At 32.2% G+C, this 20,449-nt stretch overlaps 1 long non-coding RNA gene across 2 annotated transcripts in view; it reads left to right on the forward strand.

The window, feature by feature from the left end:
• LOC138700551 (uncharacterized) overlaps positions 1–20,449 on the forward strand; it is a 527,830-nt gene that overhangs the window by 42,198 nt on the left and 465,183 nt on the right. For both annotated transcript variants that reach the window (XR_011332389.1, XR_011332388.1), the window contains exon 2: positions 3,157–3,307. This is a non-coding gene — a long non-coding RNA (uncharacterized lncRNA). The remainder of the gene's footprint in view (positions 1–3,156; positions 3,308–20,449) is intronic.

A 20,449-nucleotide genomic window follows, 5' to 3' on the forward strand; every position in this document is an offset into this window, starting at 1 on the left:
GAGTAATTTACATTGAAAATATAGTCTAAATAAACTATGTAAATATTATGATAGATAGTATAACTCCGGGTATGAGCTTTGCACCAGATAACAGTGGGCCTAGTGATATGTTTCCTAGATGAAAACTACTCTCAAAGCCTGTCATTTGCTGTGAAGCAATATTGTAATTGAAATGTTTTACCCTATGCCAATCCTAAATAGCCTCTGCTAACGAATAAACGTTTGCCTTCCTAGATCTAAAACACGATGCAAATACCCAAACAGCTCATACCCAATATTAGATTTGTATACTGTATGCGTGGTAATTTGCTAGGAGACGTCGTTGCATATAGACCACTTTTACACTAAACCTAACTATAGTGTAAACAACGTATACTAAAACACTAACCTAACCTAACCTGTCACAGATTTAGGAAAAGGTTAGGTTAGGTCAGGTCAGTTTAGGGTTTTAGTATATCTTGCAAAAACAAATTTTAGGTTTAGTGTAAAAGTGGTCTAGTGTATACAACGTATACTAAAACACTAACCTAACCTAACCTAACCCAACACAGATTTAGGAAAAGGTTAGCTTAGTTTAGGGTTTTAGTATATCTTGCAAAAACAAATTTTAGGTTTAGTGTAAAAGTGGTCTATATGCAACGACGTCTCCTAGCAAATTACCGTATGTGTTCAATGGAAAGGTGTTAACTTCTGAAAAAAAAAAAAAAAAAAAGGACGGTACTGCATTTAACTCATCTTCAAGCAGAATTACAGAAATTTAATTTCTCTTTACGTGGCCCTTGTAAACAGTTCGAGAGAAATCTGTAGCATATACAGGATGTTTCAGAAATACAGAAATGCCTTGGGGGCATGTTCCTCATACTAAAACAAGAAAAAAGTTCATATAAACATATGTCCGAAAATCCTTAGATTTTTAGTTCTTAATGAAAGAACATAACGAAACATCTGCTAGATACTGTCAGCTTGGTAGCAAGTGTTGCAACTCTAATCAATTCAGAAACTCATAACAATGAAAGTGGAAGGAAGAGGAGAACATTTTGAACATTTGTTATGAGTTTTTGAATTGATTAAAGTTGTAACACTTGCTGCCAAGCTGAGAATATCTAACATGTTTTAATGAAACATGTTTTTTCATTAATAAATAAAAAAAAAACTAGGATTTTCGGACATATGTTTATATGAACTTTTTTTCTTGTTTTGGTGTGAGGAATATGCCCCAAGATTTGTCAAAGTATTTCTGAAAGACTCTGGAGAACATTTTGAACATTTGTTATGAATTTTTGAATTGATTAAAGTTGTAACACTTGCTGCCAAGCTGATAATATCTAACATGTTTTAATGAAACATGTTTTTTTCATTAATAAATAAAAAAACTAAGGATTTTCGGACATGTGTTTATATGAACTTTTTTTCTTGTTTTGGTGTGAGGAACATGCCCCAAAGTTTGTCAAAGTATTTCTCAAACACCCTGTATAGCCAAATTAAAATGTTGAATGTCTAATATATGTTGCATAGATCATCGCATTAGAATCGAGCTACTGGTAAATAGGTCATGTAAAGCAAAGTGAATGATCATACTTTATTATGTAACTCAATATGGTCGACCCATGGCTAATGATTTTTAGTTGGTTTTTTTAACGACGTTGTACCAACTACGAGGTTATTTAGCGTCGATGGAATTCTTGATAACGAGATAGTATTTGGCGAGGTGAGACCGAGGATTCGCCATAGATTACCTGACATTCGCTTTACCTTTGGAGAAAACCTCGGAAAAATCCAACCAATCAGCCCAACAAGAATCGAACCCATGTCCGAACACAACTCCGGATAGGCAGGCAAGCGCCTTAGCCGACTGAGCTACGCCGGTGGCTATGGCTATTGATACCGCAATAAGAAAACTGTACTAGATTGTTTAATAATATCACTGTGTTTATTAAGTTAGGTTATGTTTATTTCACTGCATAAGTAAATAGGCGAGAAGTGCAACAACGATGGTACATAAGCGCAATCTCCTTATTAACATTTGTTTTTATAGGTAAATAGGTTGGTCACATTCACCTGTTCAATCTAAGTAATAACTCTAGAGAACCTCTGTGGATACTGGTTAGGTGAATGATTGCAGATTTTTCTGTATAAAAAAAAGTCCGGATAAGTTGTATCGACTAGTTAAATTAAACAAATTCGCAAGTAAATTTGAATGAAGAGTTAATATAATTAATAATGCCGAGGCATATTATGTAGCGCAAATGGGAGCGGCGATATAAGGAACGGATACCTTACATTCAACAAAGAAGGCTACAATAAGACGTTCAACATCCTAACCCAAGAGACGTATTGTCGCATAAATCTTGTGGCTGTACCGTCGACTGTTCATTGTTTCACAATTGAGAATGTAGCCAGGTTCATTTTAAATCGTTTTTAACACAACTGTAGCTTTATAGCTTCTTATTATCGAGTTGCACTGCCTCGGCTGCCGCGCGACCCGCTATTTCGTGCCTCAAATTCCCTCCTGCCGTGTATCGCTAGATGACGTCACACCAACTCAAGGTCACGTTGCATACATTTATCCCTCGTCTGTGGATGGCCATTTACTTCATTTGAATATGTCTTTTAATTTAGAAATTATAGGCGCGACAAAACTCGCCTGAAAAGGTGTCGATCGTCTTTATGGGATGGCAGTGTAGTACTTAACCGAAATTATTGACATATTCATGGCTAAAGTCAATACCCTATTGAAAATTAATTCAAGGCCGAATGCAGGTACACTACTATACACAGTTTCGCAGAGGATTACTTGTGGTTTCAGTGCACCGAGTTTTGTGACAAGGTTAGAAAGAGTTTGATGAAGGGTTAGTTAAGTGATAGGTAGTCCCGCGGTCTGTGATGCATAGCCCCGAGATCTCTGACATATTTCCTTTATTCTGCCTACAATATTTTAGAAGCAGTGTGAAGAATTATGGTTTCACAGTGTTATCATAGTCTTTCAGTGATTTTGTTTCTGTTACGCTTGCTGTAGTCAAATTAAATCTTCGTGGAACATTTTAATAGTATGTAGTGAACTTAATAGGACTCTAAAACTATTGATTGTTCGAGGTGAAGCATTAGAATGAAGTGGTGGATTAAGATGGAAATTATAACCATATGAATATGTTGCAGGAATTGGGATATCATCCAGGATAGTCTGACTTTGAAGCAGAGGATATTTACAAGAAAGTAACCAAAATTTCTAGTCAACTAGAAGATTGGAAGAAAGATGGACATGCTGATAACCAAAAGTGAGAGAAGGACACGTTTTCAGCTTATAGCTGTGAGTACTAAGCTTATGTACACAATTTTTATTACACCCTTTGTATTGTATTGTATTGTATTGTATTGTACTTTACTTATTAACATTCCATGGTATTCATACAGTCCTTCACAGCTAGATTATGGAACAAGTCAAAAAACTTAATACTACTACAGGATAAAGTTTTAATTTATAGTCACAGTCTAGTTCAAATACATACAAAAGAGGTTTACAATATAGTCTACTAGTATAACACAAAGTTTTAGTATCAATTTCATGAAGCATTGCTGAATGTCATGAAATCACCTTCAGAATAGAAGTCGTGAGAAATTAGGTATTTAATTTTACCCTAAATAATCTTATGTCTTGAGTTTCGTTTTTTATATCGGTAGGGAGGCTATTAAAAATTTTTACTGTCATATAACTCGCTCCTTTTTGATAGCACGTTAGATTGCCGATGGTGTATGAAAGTCATTTTTGATGCGTATTTTATGCTATGAACTGTTGAATTAGATATAAAGTTTTCATGCTTACATACGATTACGTGTTGTGAAAGAGAAGGCCTGATGGCCTTAACTACACCAGAATAAATAAATAAATAAATAAATAAATAAGTAAATAAATAAATAAATAAATAAATGCATGAATGAATAAATAAATGCATGAATGAATGAATAAATAAATAAATAAATAAACAAATAAATAAATAAATGCATGAATGAATGAATAAATAAATAAATAAATAAATGCATGAATGAATGAATAAATAAATAAATAAACAAATAAATAAATAAATGCATGAATGAATGAATAAATAAATAAATAAACAAATAAATAAATAAATGCATGAATGAATGAATAAATAAATAAATAAACAAATAAATAAATGCATGAATGAATGAATAAATAAATAAATAAACAAATAAATAAATGCATGAATGAATGAATAAATAAATAAATAAATAAATAAATAAATAAATAAATAAATACGAGGAAGATTATTTATGAAATAATATACTAACAAACCATGAACATTATTTGCAGTTTTTTTTTAAATAATCTTACACGATTCCCTAGATTTGGAACCTACTATTATTCTAATTACTCTTTCTTGTGGAAGGAATATATTGTTACTATCTGTGAAATTTCCCCAGAATATTATTACAAAACTCATTACCGAGTGGAAGTATGGAAAGTATATTGTTTTTAAGGTATTGATATTTACTATCTTTTGCATAGATCTAATAGCAAAACATGCTGAATTTAGTTTGGGGGCAATTTCTTTAATGTGATTCTTCCAATTTAACACATCGATTTTTAGGCCAAGAAATTTTGTTGTTGTTTCTAATAGGGGTCTATTGTTAATTATTGCGGTTGAAATTTGCGAGGTTGAATTTGGACAGGATTTAAATTGAATTATGTTAGTTTTGTTACAATTTAATACTATAGTCCCGTCGCTCTAATTTCCGGCAGCCAAACACGTTGCAGGACTGCTACATTTAAACGTGTGCGTCTTGTGATTCGCTGATGAAGATGTAAAGCATTTCCTAAGGCTGGATAAATACTTAAAACATAATCGCCCGCCATTTTGGCTCTTTCGTTGGCTTTCGCAGAAAGTACACGAGGACGTTATTTGCCGCTCAATTATTTTCTGAATTACAGTGCGTTTGATTTATTATCATAGGAGCTACGACATGATAATGTTTAACGGTGTGGCAAATAGATCCCTCGTCTGGTAGCCAGGCAACGAAAGAACAAAAATGGCGAACGATACTACCTATCTAGACTTTATAGAGCCTTGACTTCCTAAGACGTAAGCAAAGAGGAGGAGTCACGCCAAGAATAACAGCGTCGCGACTATAATTTATTGACTGAGGACCAGTCACATATTTTGAAGAGAATTTCCTCTGTTGACGATTGGAATGTGTTGGAGTTATTGGCTGTAATTACTATACTTGTGTCATCTACCTGGATACACTGGTGTTCAAAAATACCTGATCCCTACTAATCAATAGTGACTGAAAATTTGTTCGTGTAAGTCTGGCTTATTTAGTTATTACATGCACGGTTAGATGGCGAAGGTAACAGTCAGTGTCGCCAATAGTGCATAAAATGTGACCGGGAGGAAAAAGGTCTTAAGTCAACTTTTGGTGAAAATGAGATTTTTATATATTCTGAAAGCGGAAACAATTCTCTACAATCTGGTAAAACGGCTAAAATCAAATAAGACTCCACACTGGGTTTATAGAACGTTACCACATGTCCTAAGTACTTTTTGAATCGAGCACACACAGAATAAAGGACTTAAGAATATTAATACTTTATTCCTTACAAACCATCACATGTTTACTTTCCATGCTTCCCCATTAAAAAGGTCTAAATTGTATTTTAGCCATTTATCACATACTGATGCCCTTTCCTTTTAAAACTTTAAGTACCAGGGTAAACAGTCCTATAATTGTTTAAGACCCACTTTGCATTCCTAATAATTTACGTTTCTCATTTATTTTGACATGAAAAAGGTCTTATGTTTAATAGTCCCTTCTACTCAGTTTGGGTTCTAGTCTTCAAAGGGCTTAAGTGCGGCTATATTTGGAAATAATCAAGAAAATTGTTAAATGAGCAACATTACCCATTTTAGAAGAAATATAAATAAATAACATCCAGGAAAAACATCTTAATTAAAAAAACTCTGTAATTGACACCAATTTCAATCTTTCTACTGCTCTCCTGAAAAGTATAAAATTTTTATTTAAGACCTTTTTCCTCCCGGCCACAGTATTATACCCACATTATAGAATTTAAAATTTCATCCCCCTCTAATTATTGTAAAAAGCACTAGGTTTAGCTGGAAACCGCTGATACTATCAAATTATGATAATAATTTATACTTAATGGACATCATCATTTTCCCAATACTTTTTTACCTGCGTCAATAGTAATGTTACCATTAAGAGCTAATGAAACAATTTCAAAGTTTGTCAATTTGTCTCCCACTCATTCCATGTGTCCTAGCAATTTTTTTAAATGAATCTAACAATAGGGCCTATTATTGCTTTACATTATATTATTCAATTCCTGTCTCTGCCTAACCTCGTTTATGGGTCAAAAACGACAGCATACTTACAATACTTAGGAAATAAAAAATTTAAGAACTTCGTTCACAGATTGTTCTGAATGCCAGCAATTACTCCTCTACTCCCCTTCCCTATTTCTTCCTCCTCTTCCTTCCCTCCTTTCTCTTTGTTTATTCTGTCAACCACTACATTATAAGACTGCGGAAGTTGATTTTAATTCATGTTTTTAATGCATATATAAACTATCTAAAATATTTGTATATTTTTGCTGATCATATCCCTTAGGTTCCAGTGAAGCCAGGTTAAATTAGTAAGCCTATATTTTGAGATTTTTAAAATGTATATTATATTTTATGCTCAACCATGCCGAAATGTAGTAATTATACACCTGGTAGCAGACCTTTAATGCATGTCATTAAAGTACACCTACTCATTAAAGGTCAGGTCTTTCAGCCAATGACGACTCAGGTTACAACTGTTCAGCCAATGACAGATCAGCTTTCTACCGTTATAAAACCGCAAGTATCGATTATTCTCGGATATGCGAAAAGTCACGGAGGCTGGAAATCCAATACTGTCGCAGAAGGTTATGTTCTGTTACTATAATGATTAGCGTTAATTGTAAATAATATTCAAATAAATTCAATTTGTCATTTCGTTTTTCAATGTCGAATTCAATAATCAAGGTTATAATATTATCAAGTTTAACGGGACTACGTCAAGGTCAATGACATTATTGTTCCTCGGAAAAAATCAATACTTTCGCGTCTGCGCACATCTCACAATTCACGACCTAGAACAAGGTCACTTCCGATCTTGTCAGTTACAAATAAAATGTATACGTCTGAATACCGGTAATTTCAAGTTAGAAATATGGTCGAGCATAAAAAGTCGTATGAAACTCGCCTATAATGGTAATTAAGAAGCTCGTATGAAAATTATGAAACTCGCTTCCGCTCGTTTCATAAATATCCATACTCGATTCTTAATTACTATCATTATAGGCTCGTTGCATAATGTACTATTATTGTGCATATTTTTAGTAGGTTATTTTACGATGCTTTATAACATCTTAGGTTATTTAGCGTCCGAATGAGATAAAGGTGATAATGCCGATGAAATAAGTCCGGGGTCCACCACCGAAAGTTACCCAGCATCGCGCATATTTAAGAACATTAGGGTAGACAGGGGCAAAAGTGCGCACGTGGCAAAGATCCGAATCTAGTTTTTTTTTCCTACTTCTGAGTGTGATGTGGCATCCTGTGTCTCCACTTGAGAGGTCTTATGGTGGAAGAATCAGAGGTGTTATGTTAGTGATTTGTGCTTTCAAGCTTTGGAGATATGATATGAGTTACCTTTTTTTAGAACGTTCGATCTAAATATTTACTAGGCCTATGTAATTGTATGTATCTGTCTTCTATAACAATATCCCAAAGAATTGTCAATACCTCATAAAGTAAGTACATAACCTAACTCACACTTTAAGTCTAGTTGTTAGTGTAAAAAGTTTTTATAGATGGCAGCTGATACCAGCAGTTTAGAAATCAGTACCATAGGGCAAAGATCCTAAGAACTAAGTGGAGGAAATGTCCGCATGCATACCTTTGTTTCATAACGTTTTTCTTTTTTCCTCTTCTCGTTTTTCATACTGAACACGTAGGTTTTTTTGAGCATATTTAATGAGTTTTAATTTATACTTAACTATTTAACAGCGATTCCTTATTAAAACAAAACTAGCTTTAACTTCATGTTCCAGGAACCACGAAAGAAACGTCCACAAAATCATGGTCTTTCAAAACTTTAGAGGAGGCCAAGCAGCTAATAGAAAATGGATCTTTCATTAGATATGTAACTAAAAGACTTGGCTGTAATGAATTCACATTAAAGAAAGCTATGGAATGGTATCATTGGGACATTTCAGCATAGGACTTTCTAACACTTGATTTTGATGTCAAATTTGTTTTGTGTCTTTATTTGTCACAGTTACTTAATTTGCCATGTGTTTCCTAGTGTTGAAGTGTTTTTGTATGTCAGTTAGTGTTATGCTAGTGTCATGTTTCATCATTATCATCTGATGTGCCCCATAGCAACAGGATGTTTACCCCAGGTCAGAGGCAAAGATCCAATTTCTCCATTTGTGATAGTATTTTAAGTATAGTTTTAGCAGATCAGACAGTCAGTCTTGAACTTATGGTATTAATAATAATAATCATTTATTTATTTAATCTGACAGGATTAAGGCCATAAGGCCTTCTCTTCCATTCTACCAGATAGCACACATAAATACAAAAAAGAAATACAAACACTGATGAAAATAATACAAATTAAGTTAAAGCTATATAGAGTGTCAACAGAGTCAAAAGAACAATATAGAGCCCTCATCGAGCTAATACAAGAAAAAAGAAAGAAAACAGAGATAGCAATGATGATAGTGATAACTAATAATAATAATAATAATAATAATAATAATAATAATAATAATAATAATAATAATAAATATATTACAATTGTCAATTTTACAACAGCATAGTTACAATATTTACTATATGTCATGGGTTAAGCCGAAGTTGCGCAACCTGACATGTGTTCAACAAGCAATTCCATGAACTAGAATGTGGTTTTTAAATTTAAATTTGAATTTTGATATTGTCCTACAGTCTCTGACAAGGTCAGGGAGAGAATTCCAGAGGCGTGGAATAGATATGCTGAAAGATGATGAGTAGAAGGATGTTCTGTGCAGAGGAATAGAGAGAAGGTACATGTTCCGGGTTCGAGGTAGTGAAAGGTAAACAAAACGAGATGCTAGGTAAGAGGGTGTGGAGGTGTGGATGATTTTAAATAGTAATAAGAGAGAGTTGAAGAATCTTCTTTCTTTAAGTGGACTCCAAGACAACAATTCTAGTGACGGTGTTACATGACCGAATTTTCTAATGTTACAAACGAAACGAACGCAGATATTGTGAACACGCTGTAGTCTATGGGCAAGATTAGTATTTAGATTCGTGAATAGAGAATCGCAATAATCGAAGTGGGGCATCACTAAAGTTTGGATCAGGTTCTTTTTAAGGCTGAAAGGTAAAACGTTGGTTAAGATTGAATGATGTATGACTCTAGGTATAATTTTCTTTGTCATGTTACCAGGAAAACAGCACGAAAACACAAAAAAAGTATTAAGTGCACACCTTTGCCCCAGCCTACCCTATATTCAGCATTTTATCGTTCTATCAACTTTTTATATTCTCCAATTCCTTATGAGGAACAGTTATTTTGTGGATGATGAATGTGTTTCAATTTAAACTAGGCTAATAAATCGTCTTATTTAACTTATTGTTTGTCACAGCTTCCTGTCAACAATAATATAATTTCACTCACTGAAGTCTTTGTTCACTTTTGATTAGGTCTAACACGTAATGCAACGCAAATGGTTTGCTTTATTAAACTTCGGAAGAAATTTAAAGGGTTAGGTACAGCTTACAGCAGTAAATGTTTGGAAATATTCAACATTTTTCTCCTCCATTACTGTGTCTTGTACAATAATGAAAATTAATATTTGTAAAACACTGTCCTTGTGCTATATGAAAAATATTTTTACGATTAAAAAATTATATATATATATATTTTTTTTTCAAAACTCAAATTGGTGACAGTTCACTGTGCAGTGATGAAGCGTTTCCCTCATAACCCAAAAACTACCCAAAATTTGCGATGAAAGTTTTGTGTATTTATGCATGTCTTATCTACAATATGATGCAAAGTCACTTCTCTACCTTTGATAGATTGTCTGATAAAAAATAAATTCATTTAAAAAATTGGTCAAATATCAGTATTTTCTTCTAACACAAAATAAAAATATATTATTCATTAAGGAATGTAGTTGAAAGGGCATGATATTGTAAACATGAGTTTCAGCAATAAAATAAAAGAGAGAGAACATGAAAAAGTTAACAAATTTATGAGTTATGAAGGAAACGCTTCATCACTGCACATTGAACTGCCACCATTTTTAATTTTGAAAAAAAAAAAAATTGAATGTAATTTTTTTTTTTTTTTCATATAGCAGAAAGACAGTGTTTTACACAAAACAATTTTCATTATTGTACAAGATACAGTACGTGTAAAGAAGGGAAAAAATTTTTGAATATTTCCAAAAATTTTACTATTGTAAGCTGTACCTAATCCCTTAATGTGTGACCAAATTTTGATAATATCTGATGTATTAATGGTAATTGTGAATGATTTGTGATATTGAAAATTTCAAAGTTTTAAAAATATAATTTCATTCATGGATATAGCGTAATTGTTCAGAAATCTCTTTACATTCCCTTTTTATTCACTATCTACCCCCTCTTCCTCCCCCCGTAACACTACACATAAACACCAAGGGGCTCAACCATATAAATTTATGCATAAAAGTCTCAGCGAGTCACTGCTCTAAACCATGTGTAACAATTGAAAGTACCAGTGTCATGTAATCTTTAAGTTTTTGTACTTCATGCATACGTAAATCCTTTACTAATTTTTTTTATTAACATTGACGAAGAAAGATCTATTTTCATATTGTATTATGTATAGTTCGTATTGTTGTTTGATTTAATTTATATACTAATATATGCGCATGAGATACCTTCGAAACATATTTTTCCTGATCGTAGTCTGGTTCCGAAAAGGTTTTTTCCGAAGAAGACACCACAAGAAATTTGGTATTTTTAATCACTAGACCGGTATTCTAGCATGCAACTCCATCCTTGTATAAAATGTTAAGTTTTACTATACGTGTCAAATGTCGGGAAACCAACATAATGCAGATACAATTATCTAGTACTTCACGTTAGATTAATGCAGAGTGTTTCGAAATGATTACCCTGATTTTAGACTGTTATCGCTTTCGACTGATGTCAGTGGTTTCTGATTTAACTTTGTAAGTGAGATGATGTACTCTTTAAAGTTTTGGTGACTATGTTATTCAGTTCCCAATTCCGCCACTAGAAGCGCCGTAGATGCTGATTATAAGAAATGGTTTCGCTACAGGAAAAGGCACAGATGCGTACCGGTACTGTACAAATTTCCCTGCGAGGGAAGTATGGTCCTTGCGAGGTAAGAGGAGAGCGTAAGCTATACTTGTTTTTGTGAAAGATGGGACATGACAGGAGCTTTGCGATCGGAAAAACACTGAATGTCACATAGCGTGATAGGCCTGTTGCTATGGTAACAACGATTGAGTTGCCAAACTTACCGTTCCCCTTGGCGAGTGCTTAATAGCTCTCTTGGCGACATTTATTGTGCACACAATGTTAGCATTGGTACGTTTCGTCTTTTATTCTCTGTAGATTTTTGTATTGTTTTCTTACCTTCGCGTCAATTGTCAATGAATGTTTTAACATCAGCCATCTTAACGTCAATTGCTAGCTTCCATCAGCTGGCAGCATAGTAGTCCATATTGGCAACATAGCACTGTAGTTCCAAGCTCGGCCGCTTAACTGTCATGTCCCATCTTTAAAAAAAAAACAAGTATAGTAACCCAGCGCTTCTGAATGAGCAGGTGGATGACATTGGCCAACTGATTCAAACAAGGCTCAGTCATTGGCCGGCCTATCCTGTGTCGGAGATTGGTTATTAGACTGGCCAATGGCACCACCCCCATCCACTCGATCGGAAGTGCTCAGTTACTAGCTTACCCTCTCCTCTTACCTTGCCACGCAAGGACGGTACTCTCCTCTCAGATAACTTTTCGTGAAATTTGTACAGCATACACTGTGCCTTTTCCTGTAGCGAAATCATTTCACATATTCAACAGCTACAGCGCTCCTAGCGGCAGAATTGGGAACTGAAGCATATAGCCAAAAAAACTTAAAGAGTGTAATATCTATCTTACTTACAAAGGAAAATCAGTGGCATCAGTGGAAAGAAATAATAGTCTGAAGCCAGGGTAGTTATTTCGAGACAAGCTATATACCATTTATTATATGAATCCATCACTGTGGACTACGGCAGAGGGATAAATGATTCTTTATTAGATTTTCTATCTATATGGACAAAAATGACGATCCTACTCGCAATAGTTACCGAATGAAATGAAATGATGAAATGATTAGCCTAAAAATGTCCCGTTAAGGGCAAAGGCCTCCTCCTATAGAGGGAGAGCTCTATTTGTCTCACGCGGTGAGCTACTCCGCGTAAGAGATGTTTACATGCTTGAAATTGTTCACGTGATTCACATTCTGCATTGTTTTGATATTGTTCTCTTGTTTCTGTCGCACTGGTTTTAGTCGCTGTTCACTTGTCTTCTTAGATTTTTCCAGTCTTCCCTATTTCTTGCTCTGCTTGACCAATGGCTTCCTACACGTTCACTGAAGAGGTTGGCCCATCTTATATTCTTGGTCTTCCGGGTGATCTCTTGCCAATGCGGGGATCCCATAGTGTGACTTTCTGCGTCCATCGTCCGTCTCTAAGTCTTGCATCATGGCCTTCCCACTTCCATTTGGTGTTGGTAGTTACCCAATAAGAGGTTTCTCAATTTCATGTTGAAGATATACCGATAAGCTATCACAATTTGACTATAATTATGTGTGTGTATTCCGCCTATGCTTATCATATAATATGAATGAATTAATTAGTCATATTTTCTCATTAACGTTTTCGGTACGTAAATTGTACCATCTTCAGATGTTTGTATATGATGCTAATTGTTAACCAAGCCTGTGGGTGCATGTATCTGGACTTAAATGGTCAGTGTTTTTGTGCATGCTGTGCGGTGTCGGTGAAGTGTTGTCATGATTACACAAATGATCACCTTAACTCTTATGTACTATTTGCTGGTACAACACTTTATCAAACTTAAATTAGAATGTTTCGGACATTATTTAAAAACACTATTTAAGAACACTGTTTAAAAAACACTGTTTAAAACTATTTAAAAGCACATAGTTTTTACATCACTTTAACTATGTGAAGTATATGATCACTTATTGTGTGGTGTTGGCCGGTTTGAAGTTAAATCATACCAATACCAGTAAAAGGAATTTCCAATTTTAATTACAAACATTCCCAATTTCAAATTCATAAATTAATACTTAATCATATTGTTACAGACACGCCAGGCGATACTAAAGCCACGGACCTGACAACCTTCATTCTGTTATAATATTACATACGCCATCAACTTAATAGAAGTGTCTCCACATCACTTTTAGAAAACATAGCCATGTTACGATATTGCGTCCAACTCAACGCTAAATAACAAGATCACCACAAGTGCCTCATTTAACTTCAAACCGGCCAACACCACACAATAAGTGATCATATACTTCACATAGTTAAAGTGATGTAAAAACTATGTGCTTTTAAATAGTTTTAAACAGTGTTTTTTAAACAGTGTTCTTAAATAGTGTTTTTAAATAATGACCGAAACATTCTAATTTAAGTTTGATAAAGTGTTGTACCAGCAAATAGTACATAAGAGTTAAGGTGATCATTTGTGTAATCATGACAACACTTCACCGACACCGCACAGCATGCACAAAAACACTGACCATTTAAGTCCAGATACATGCACCCACAGGCTTGGTTAACAATTAGCATCATATACAAACATCTGAAGATGGTACAATTTACGTACAGAAAACGTTAATGAGAAAATATGACTAATTAATTCATTCATATTATATGATAAGCATAGGCGGAATACACACACATAATTATAGTCAATAAGAGGTTGTTAGACATTTGAAAAAACAAAATCTGAGGAAACTATGAACTTCCCACCAATATGGTATTACACCTCAACCTAATATCAATGTCAAGCGGCAGAAACATCCCTTCTGTTTTTGGTGAATCGCACATCGAAGCTTGCTGTATCTGTGCAAATGTTCCGCCAATAATCAGGGCTTCCCAAACGTAACTCTACAATCCACATGCAGTTATACTACTATTTTTCTCGGGATTCAGATTTCGATTTCTGGAACTTCCAGTTAAAATTCGTAACTGATTTTTGGTATATCAACTTTTTATAGCACGCAGATCATATTATCTAAATTTAACCTCATTGTTAGTTTCCTTGCAGCTTACGCTACGATAATTCAAATTTTGCTATAATATACGAAAGTCTAAACAATTTCACTGCCTACTATTTCTATTAACTTTTCTGTCACAGTCATGCTTTTAATCAACGCCTCTGATAAATATGGCTAATTGAGCAGTATTTGAAATATCCATACTTTCATCTAATGTCAAGGAATACTCCTTGAAAGTTCTTCGTGGCCATCATCATCATCATCATCATCATCATCATCATCATCATCATCATCAACTTTCACGGCATAAGACTGATGCGCTGTTCGGGTTCATAACACCATCTTTTTCTTGATCTACCTCGATCTCTTCCATTTATTGATTTATAACTTTTATTGGTCATTTTTGGAAATGTTGTACATTCCATCCTTCCCAAATGTTTGGCCCATTTTCTACTGTGTTTACTTATCTCCTTCAATATTGGTGAGATTCCTGATTCCTATCTAATTATTTCATTTCTTATGTTATCTCGTTTTGTATGCCCTTTAATGCTCGTAGAAATTTCATTTAAGCGGTCTGTATTATATTTTCTTCTTTTCTCTTTAAGACCCAATATTTCCTGCCATATAACAATGTTGGGATAGCTGTTCTATGGAATTTCAACAGTGTTTCTACTCTTGTTTTCTTATTGTTCCACGCATAATTTGAAAGCGTGCTAATTTAGTCTGGACGTCTTTACTGTATCCATAGGATATGTGACTAGTTGCAGGAAATGGAACCTAAGTTGGATTTTTCATTTCTTTGTTTTTTTGTGATTTCAAAAAGAGGATGACGTACTGAGCATTTTAAAAAAATTCATGGTTCTAGGTGTTTTAGTTTTTAATATATTACTTATTGAATGTTGATATTACATGATGTACTTTCCGAGAAAAATGAAATTAAAATTTTCACTTGTTTTCTTAGCAACTATAAGAAATATTTTTGTATTTAAGAAGCACTGTGTAAAACTACGTCCTAGTTTAGTATGTAAACAAAGCCTACAGGTAGCGCAAGAAGTCAAAACATAGAAATGAAATTTTTTTACACCCCAAATTCTTTTTGTTCTTCTGTAAAATTTCCTTTTACGACTTTATATCTCTTTTTTCGCAATGGGTCACATATGCTATTTCCCAGATAACAGAAGTGAGAAGTTTTTTTAGTATAATATTATCAAATTTATTATTATTTTGGATCTTATGGGTTTTTCCTTTTTTTCCGAATTTTTATAATGTGTCATATTCAAGTTCATCTTCTGTTTCGCTAATGATAGCCTGGTCATCAGCAAATATTGATGTACGAATTTCTCGCAATATCAGTTCCTAAGTTTGAATGCTGACTCCATTTTTCAAGCATATTGTCAATATATAAATTATTAAATAATGCAGATGACAGACTGCATCCTTGCCGAACTCCTTGGTTCGTTATTATTTCTTGTTTACTAATTCTAATACCTGTATCGATGCATATGAGAGTGCTGGAATATGAACTTCTAAGCACTGCTATCAAATAATGTGAAATCCTTTTCTTTTTAGTACAGACCACACCTGTCAGATTGTGTAACTTCGGCTTAACCTATAACATACTGTATAATAAATATTGTAACTATGCTGTTGTGAGTTTTAGCCTTAATATGTAATGCATTTATCACCACCACCACCACCACCACCACCACCACCACCACCACCACCACCACCACCACCACCACCACCATCATCATCATCATCATCATCATCATCATCATCATCATCATCATCATCATCATCATAATCATTGCTCTTTCTGTTATTTTAACTACCTTTTTTTCCTTCTTGTGTTAGCTTAGTAAGTGCTCTATAGTGTTCTTTGACTCTGGTGACCAGCAGTAGGGCTTTAATTTAATTTGTATTATTTTTGTCAGTGTTTGAATTTCGCGTGTGCTATCTGGTAGGATGGATGAGAAGGCTTTATGGCCTTAATCCTATCAGAATAAATAAATAAATAAATAAATAAATAAATAAATAAATAAATAAATAAATAAATAAATAAATAAATAAATAAGTAAGTAAGTAAATAAATAAATAAATAAATAAATAAATAAATAAATAAATAAATAAACCAAACCAAACCATACCATACCATTAAGAATTAAGAATAAAAAAAATAAAAATAAAAAAACAAGAATAAAAAAAATGAAAATTTAAAAAACAGAATATTAAAAAAATTAAAAATTAAAATATTAAAAAAATAAAAATTAAAAAAATACAAATTAGAAAACATAGATATTAAAAGAATGAAATATTGAAAAATTAAGAATTAAAGTATTTATAAAAAAAGAAAACAAAAATAAGAATTAAAAAATTAAAAATTAAAATAAAAAAATTAGAATTAAGAAGTAGAATATTAAAAAAAAATATAAATTAAATATTAAAATATTAAAAATAGATCAATTAAAAATATTAAAATTAAAACATAAAAAATTAAAAATTAAAATTAAAATACAAAAAATAAAAATTAAAACATTAAAAAAATAAGAATTGAAAATGAAAATACTAAACAAATATATAAATTAAAAATTAAAATATTAAAAAAATTAAAAAAATATAAATTAAAAATTTAAATATTAAAAAAATTTAATTAAAAATGAAAGTATTATAAAAATAAAAATAAAAATTTTAAAACAATAAAAATTTAAACATTTAAAAAATTGAAAAAAAAAATAAAAAAATAAAAATAAAATAAAAATAATTTAAATAAATAAATAAAAATTAAAACAATAAAAATTAAATAAAAATAAAAAATTAATATTACAAAAATGAAATATTGAAATTAAAGTATTAAAAAAAATATATGAAAAATAAAACTTAAAAAATTAAAATTTAATTTATAAAAAAATAAAAATTAAAAATTAGAATATTAAAAAATTTTAAATTAAAAAATTAAAAAATCTTAAAATTTAAAAGTAAAATTAAAAAAAAAATAAAAACTAAAAATTAAAATATTAAAAGAATAAATACTAAAATATAAAAAAAATAAAAATTAAAAATCAAAATATTAAAAAATATAAAAGAAAAATTAAAATATTAAAGAAAAATAAAAAAATTAAATCAAAATTTTAAATATTAAAAAAATTAATATTGAAAATGAAAATATTTAAAAAATGAAAATTAAAAATTAAAATAAAAAAAAATAAAAATTTAAACATTAAAAAAATTAAAATTAAAAAATTGAAAAATAAAAATAAAATAAAAATAATTTGAATAACTAAATAAATAAATAAACCAAAGCAAACAATTAAGAATTAAAAATATTAAAAAATAAGCATTAAAAATAAAAAATTAAAAAGATAACGTAATAAAAAATAAAATATTAGAAAATTAAAAATAAAAAAAATGAAAAAAGAAAATAAAAAAATAAAAAAATTAAGATATTAAAAAAATTAAAAAAAAATAAAAATCATAAATATGAAATATTGAAAAATTAAAAATTAAAGTATATAAAAATTAGAAAAATACAAATTGAAAAATTAAAAATTAAACTATAAAAAAATAAAATTAGAAATTGAAATATTTAAAAAATATATATAAATTAAAAGTTAAAATTAAAATATTAAAAATACAAAAATTAAAAAATTAAAAATTAAAATATTAAAAAAATTATAATTAAATATAAAAATATTGTAAAAATATATATTAAAATTTAAAACAAAAGGAAGCAAAGAAGTATAAGTTAAAATTTCAAACATTACAAAATAAATATTAAAAACCAAAATATCAAAAAAAAAATTAAAATTAAAATATTAAAAAACATAAATGAATGAATGAATAAATGAATAAATAAATAAATTACATAAATAGATAGATAGATGGATGGATGGATGGATGGATGGATGGATGGATGGATGGATGGATTGATGGACGGTTGGACGGATAGACGGATAGACAGACAGACAGACAGATAGACAGATACAGATATGAGGGTCATTACATAAGTCAGAGCAACTATGTGTATTATATCAACCAATAGAGCTGTAGGAATAGAAATTCACTACATGCGATTCGAGTTCATTGAAATGTGTTTCGCAATGATAGTGTCATATTGAGTCCGGGTACAGGAGGCAATGGGTAAGGGAAATTGAAAGATGCGTAAATAGAAATCATAGTTTTATTATGCAGAAGAGGAAACAAAGTACATTACTCACAGCTGACATCCTTCGAAATAATCCCCAAGGCTTCCTTCCACACTCTTTGCCAACTTTGATGCAGGCATTGAATACCATCGTCTGTGTGCGATTCGTCTATGTGTACCACCTCTCGTCGAAACGCTGTTACGATGTCCTCCCTGTATGCAAACCGCTTCCCCCTTAGCGGCTTCTTCCATTACTTCTCGTAGCTCAGAATGACATTAACGAGCATTTCTGCCACAAAAAACTTCAATTTTCAAGTATGACCCCTGTTCAACTTTATTTACAGCCACCTTGGAACAAAGCCTCTAGCATACTAACTTTGCGTGTGTTGTGTCAACTAGCCACCTGTGCACACAGACGCACTCTGGCGGTGGCATCCCGTACAGTGTACAACAGGTTTTCAAACGTACTGTATATACTTACTTACTGGCTTTTAAGGAACCCGGAGGTTCATTGCCGCCCTCACATAAGCCCGCCATTGGTCCCTATCCTGTGCAAGATTAATCCAGTCTCTATCATCATATCCCACCTCCCTCAAATCCATTTTAATATTATCTTCTCATCTACGTCTCGGCCTTCCTAAAGCTCTTTTTCCCTCCGGCCTCCCAACTAACACTCTATATGCATTTCTGGATTCGCTCATACGTGCTACATGCCCTGCCCATCTCAAACGTCTGGATTTTAAGTTCCTAATTATGTCAGGTGAAGAATACAATGCGTGCAGTTCTGTGTTGTGTAACTTTCTCCATTCTCCTCTAACTTCATCCCTCTTAGAGCCAAATATTTTCCTAAGCACCTTATTCTCAAACACCCTTAACCTATGTTCCTTTCTCAAAGTGAAAGTCCAAGTTTCACAACCATAAAGAACAACCGGTAATATAATTGTTTTATAAATTCTAACTTTCAGACTTTTTGGCAGCAGACTGGATGATAAAAGCTTCTAAACCGAATAATAACAGGCATTTTACATATTTATTCTGTGTTTAATTTCCTTCCGAGTATCATTTATATTTGTTACTGTTGCTTCAAGATATTTTAACTTCTCCACCTCTTCGAAAGTTAAATTTCCAATTTTTATATTTCCATTTCGTACAATATTCTCGTCACGAGACATAATCATATACTTTGGCTTTTCGGGATTTACTTCCAAACCTAGCTCTTTACTTACTTTAAGTAAAATTCCCGTGTTTTCCCTAATCGTTTGTGAATTTTCTCGTAACATATTCACGTCATCCGCATAGTCAAGCAGCTGATCTAACCCGTTCAATTCCAAACCCTTTCTGTTATCCTGGACTTTCCTAATGGCATACTCTAGAGCAAAACAGTACTTAACCACATTTTCGGTTATTCGGAAGATATAACATAGTTGCCATTGTCAGGACACGATTGCCGTAACTTGGGAAATGACCCACGTAAGTAAATAAGTAAAGTAAGCAAGTTAATAAATAAATATATACATAAATTAATTAAGATAAAATTAATAAATGAGTATTCATTCAATTCATTCAAAATGTTCTCCCCAAGGACAGGTCTTTCACTGTAAACGCAACATTCTTAAGCCTTTCCTATTTTCTGCCTTCTCTTAGTCTCCGCATATGATCCACATATCTTAATGTCGTCTGTCATCTGATATCTTGTTCTGCTCCGAAGTCTCCTCCTGCTCACTATTTCTTCCAGTACATCTTTGAAAAGTCAGTTTCTTCTCAACCAGTGGCCCAGCCAATTCCTTCTCCTCTTCCTGATCAGTTTCAGCATCATTCTTTCTTCACCCACTCCTCTCAACATAGCTTCGTTTCTTATTCTGTTTGTCTTTCACACGCTCCATTCTTCTTCACATCCACATTTCAAATGGTCCTACATAGTCGCTTCTCTTCACTT

This window comes from Periplaneta americana, chromosome 5 (genome assembly GCF_040183065.1).
Source record: "Periplaneta americana isolate PAMFEO1 chromosome 5, P.americana_PAMFEO1_priV1, whole genome shotgun sequence".
NCBI classification, from domain to species: domain Eukaryota; kingdom Metazoa; phylum Arthropoda; class Insecta; order Blattodea; family Blattidae; genus Periplaneta; species Periplaneta americana.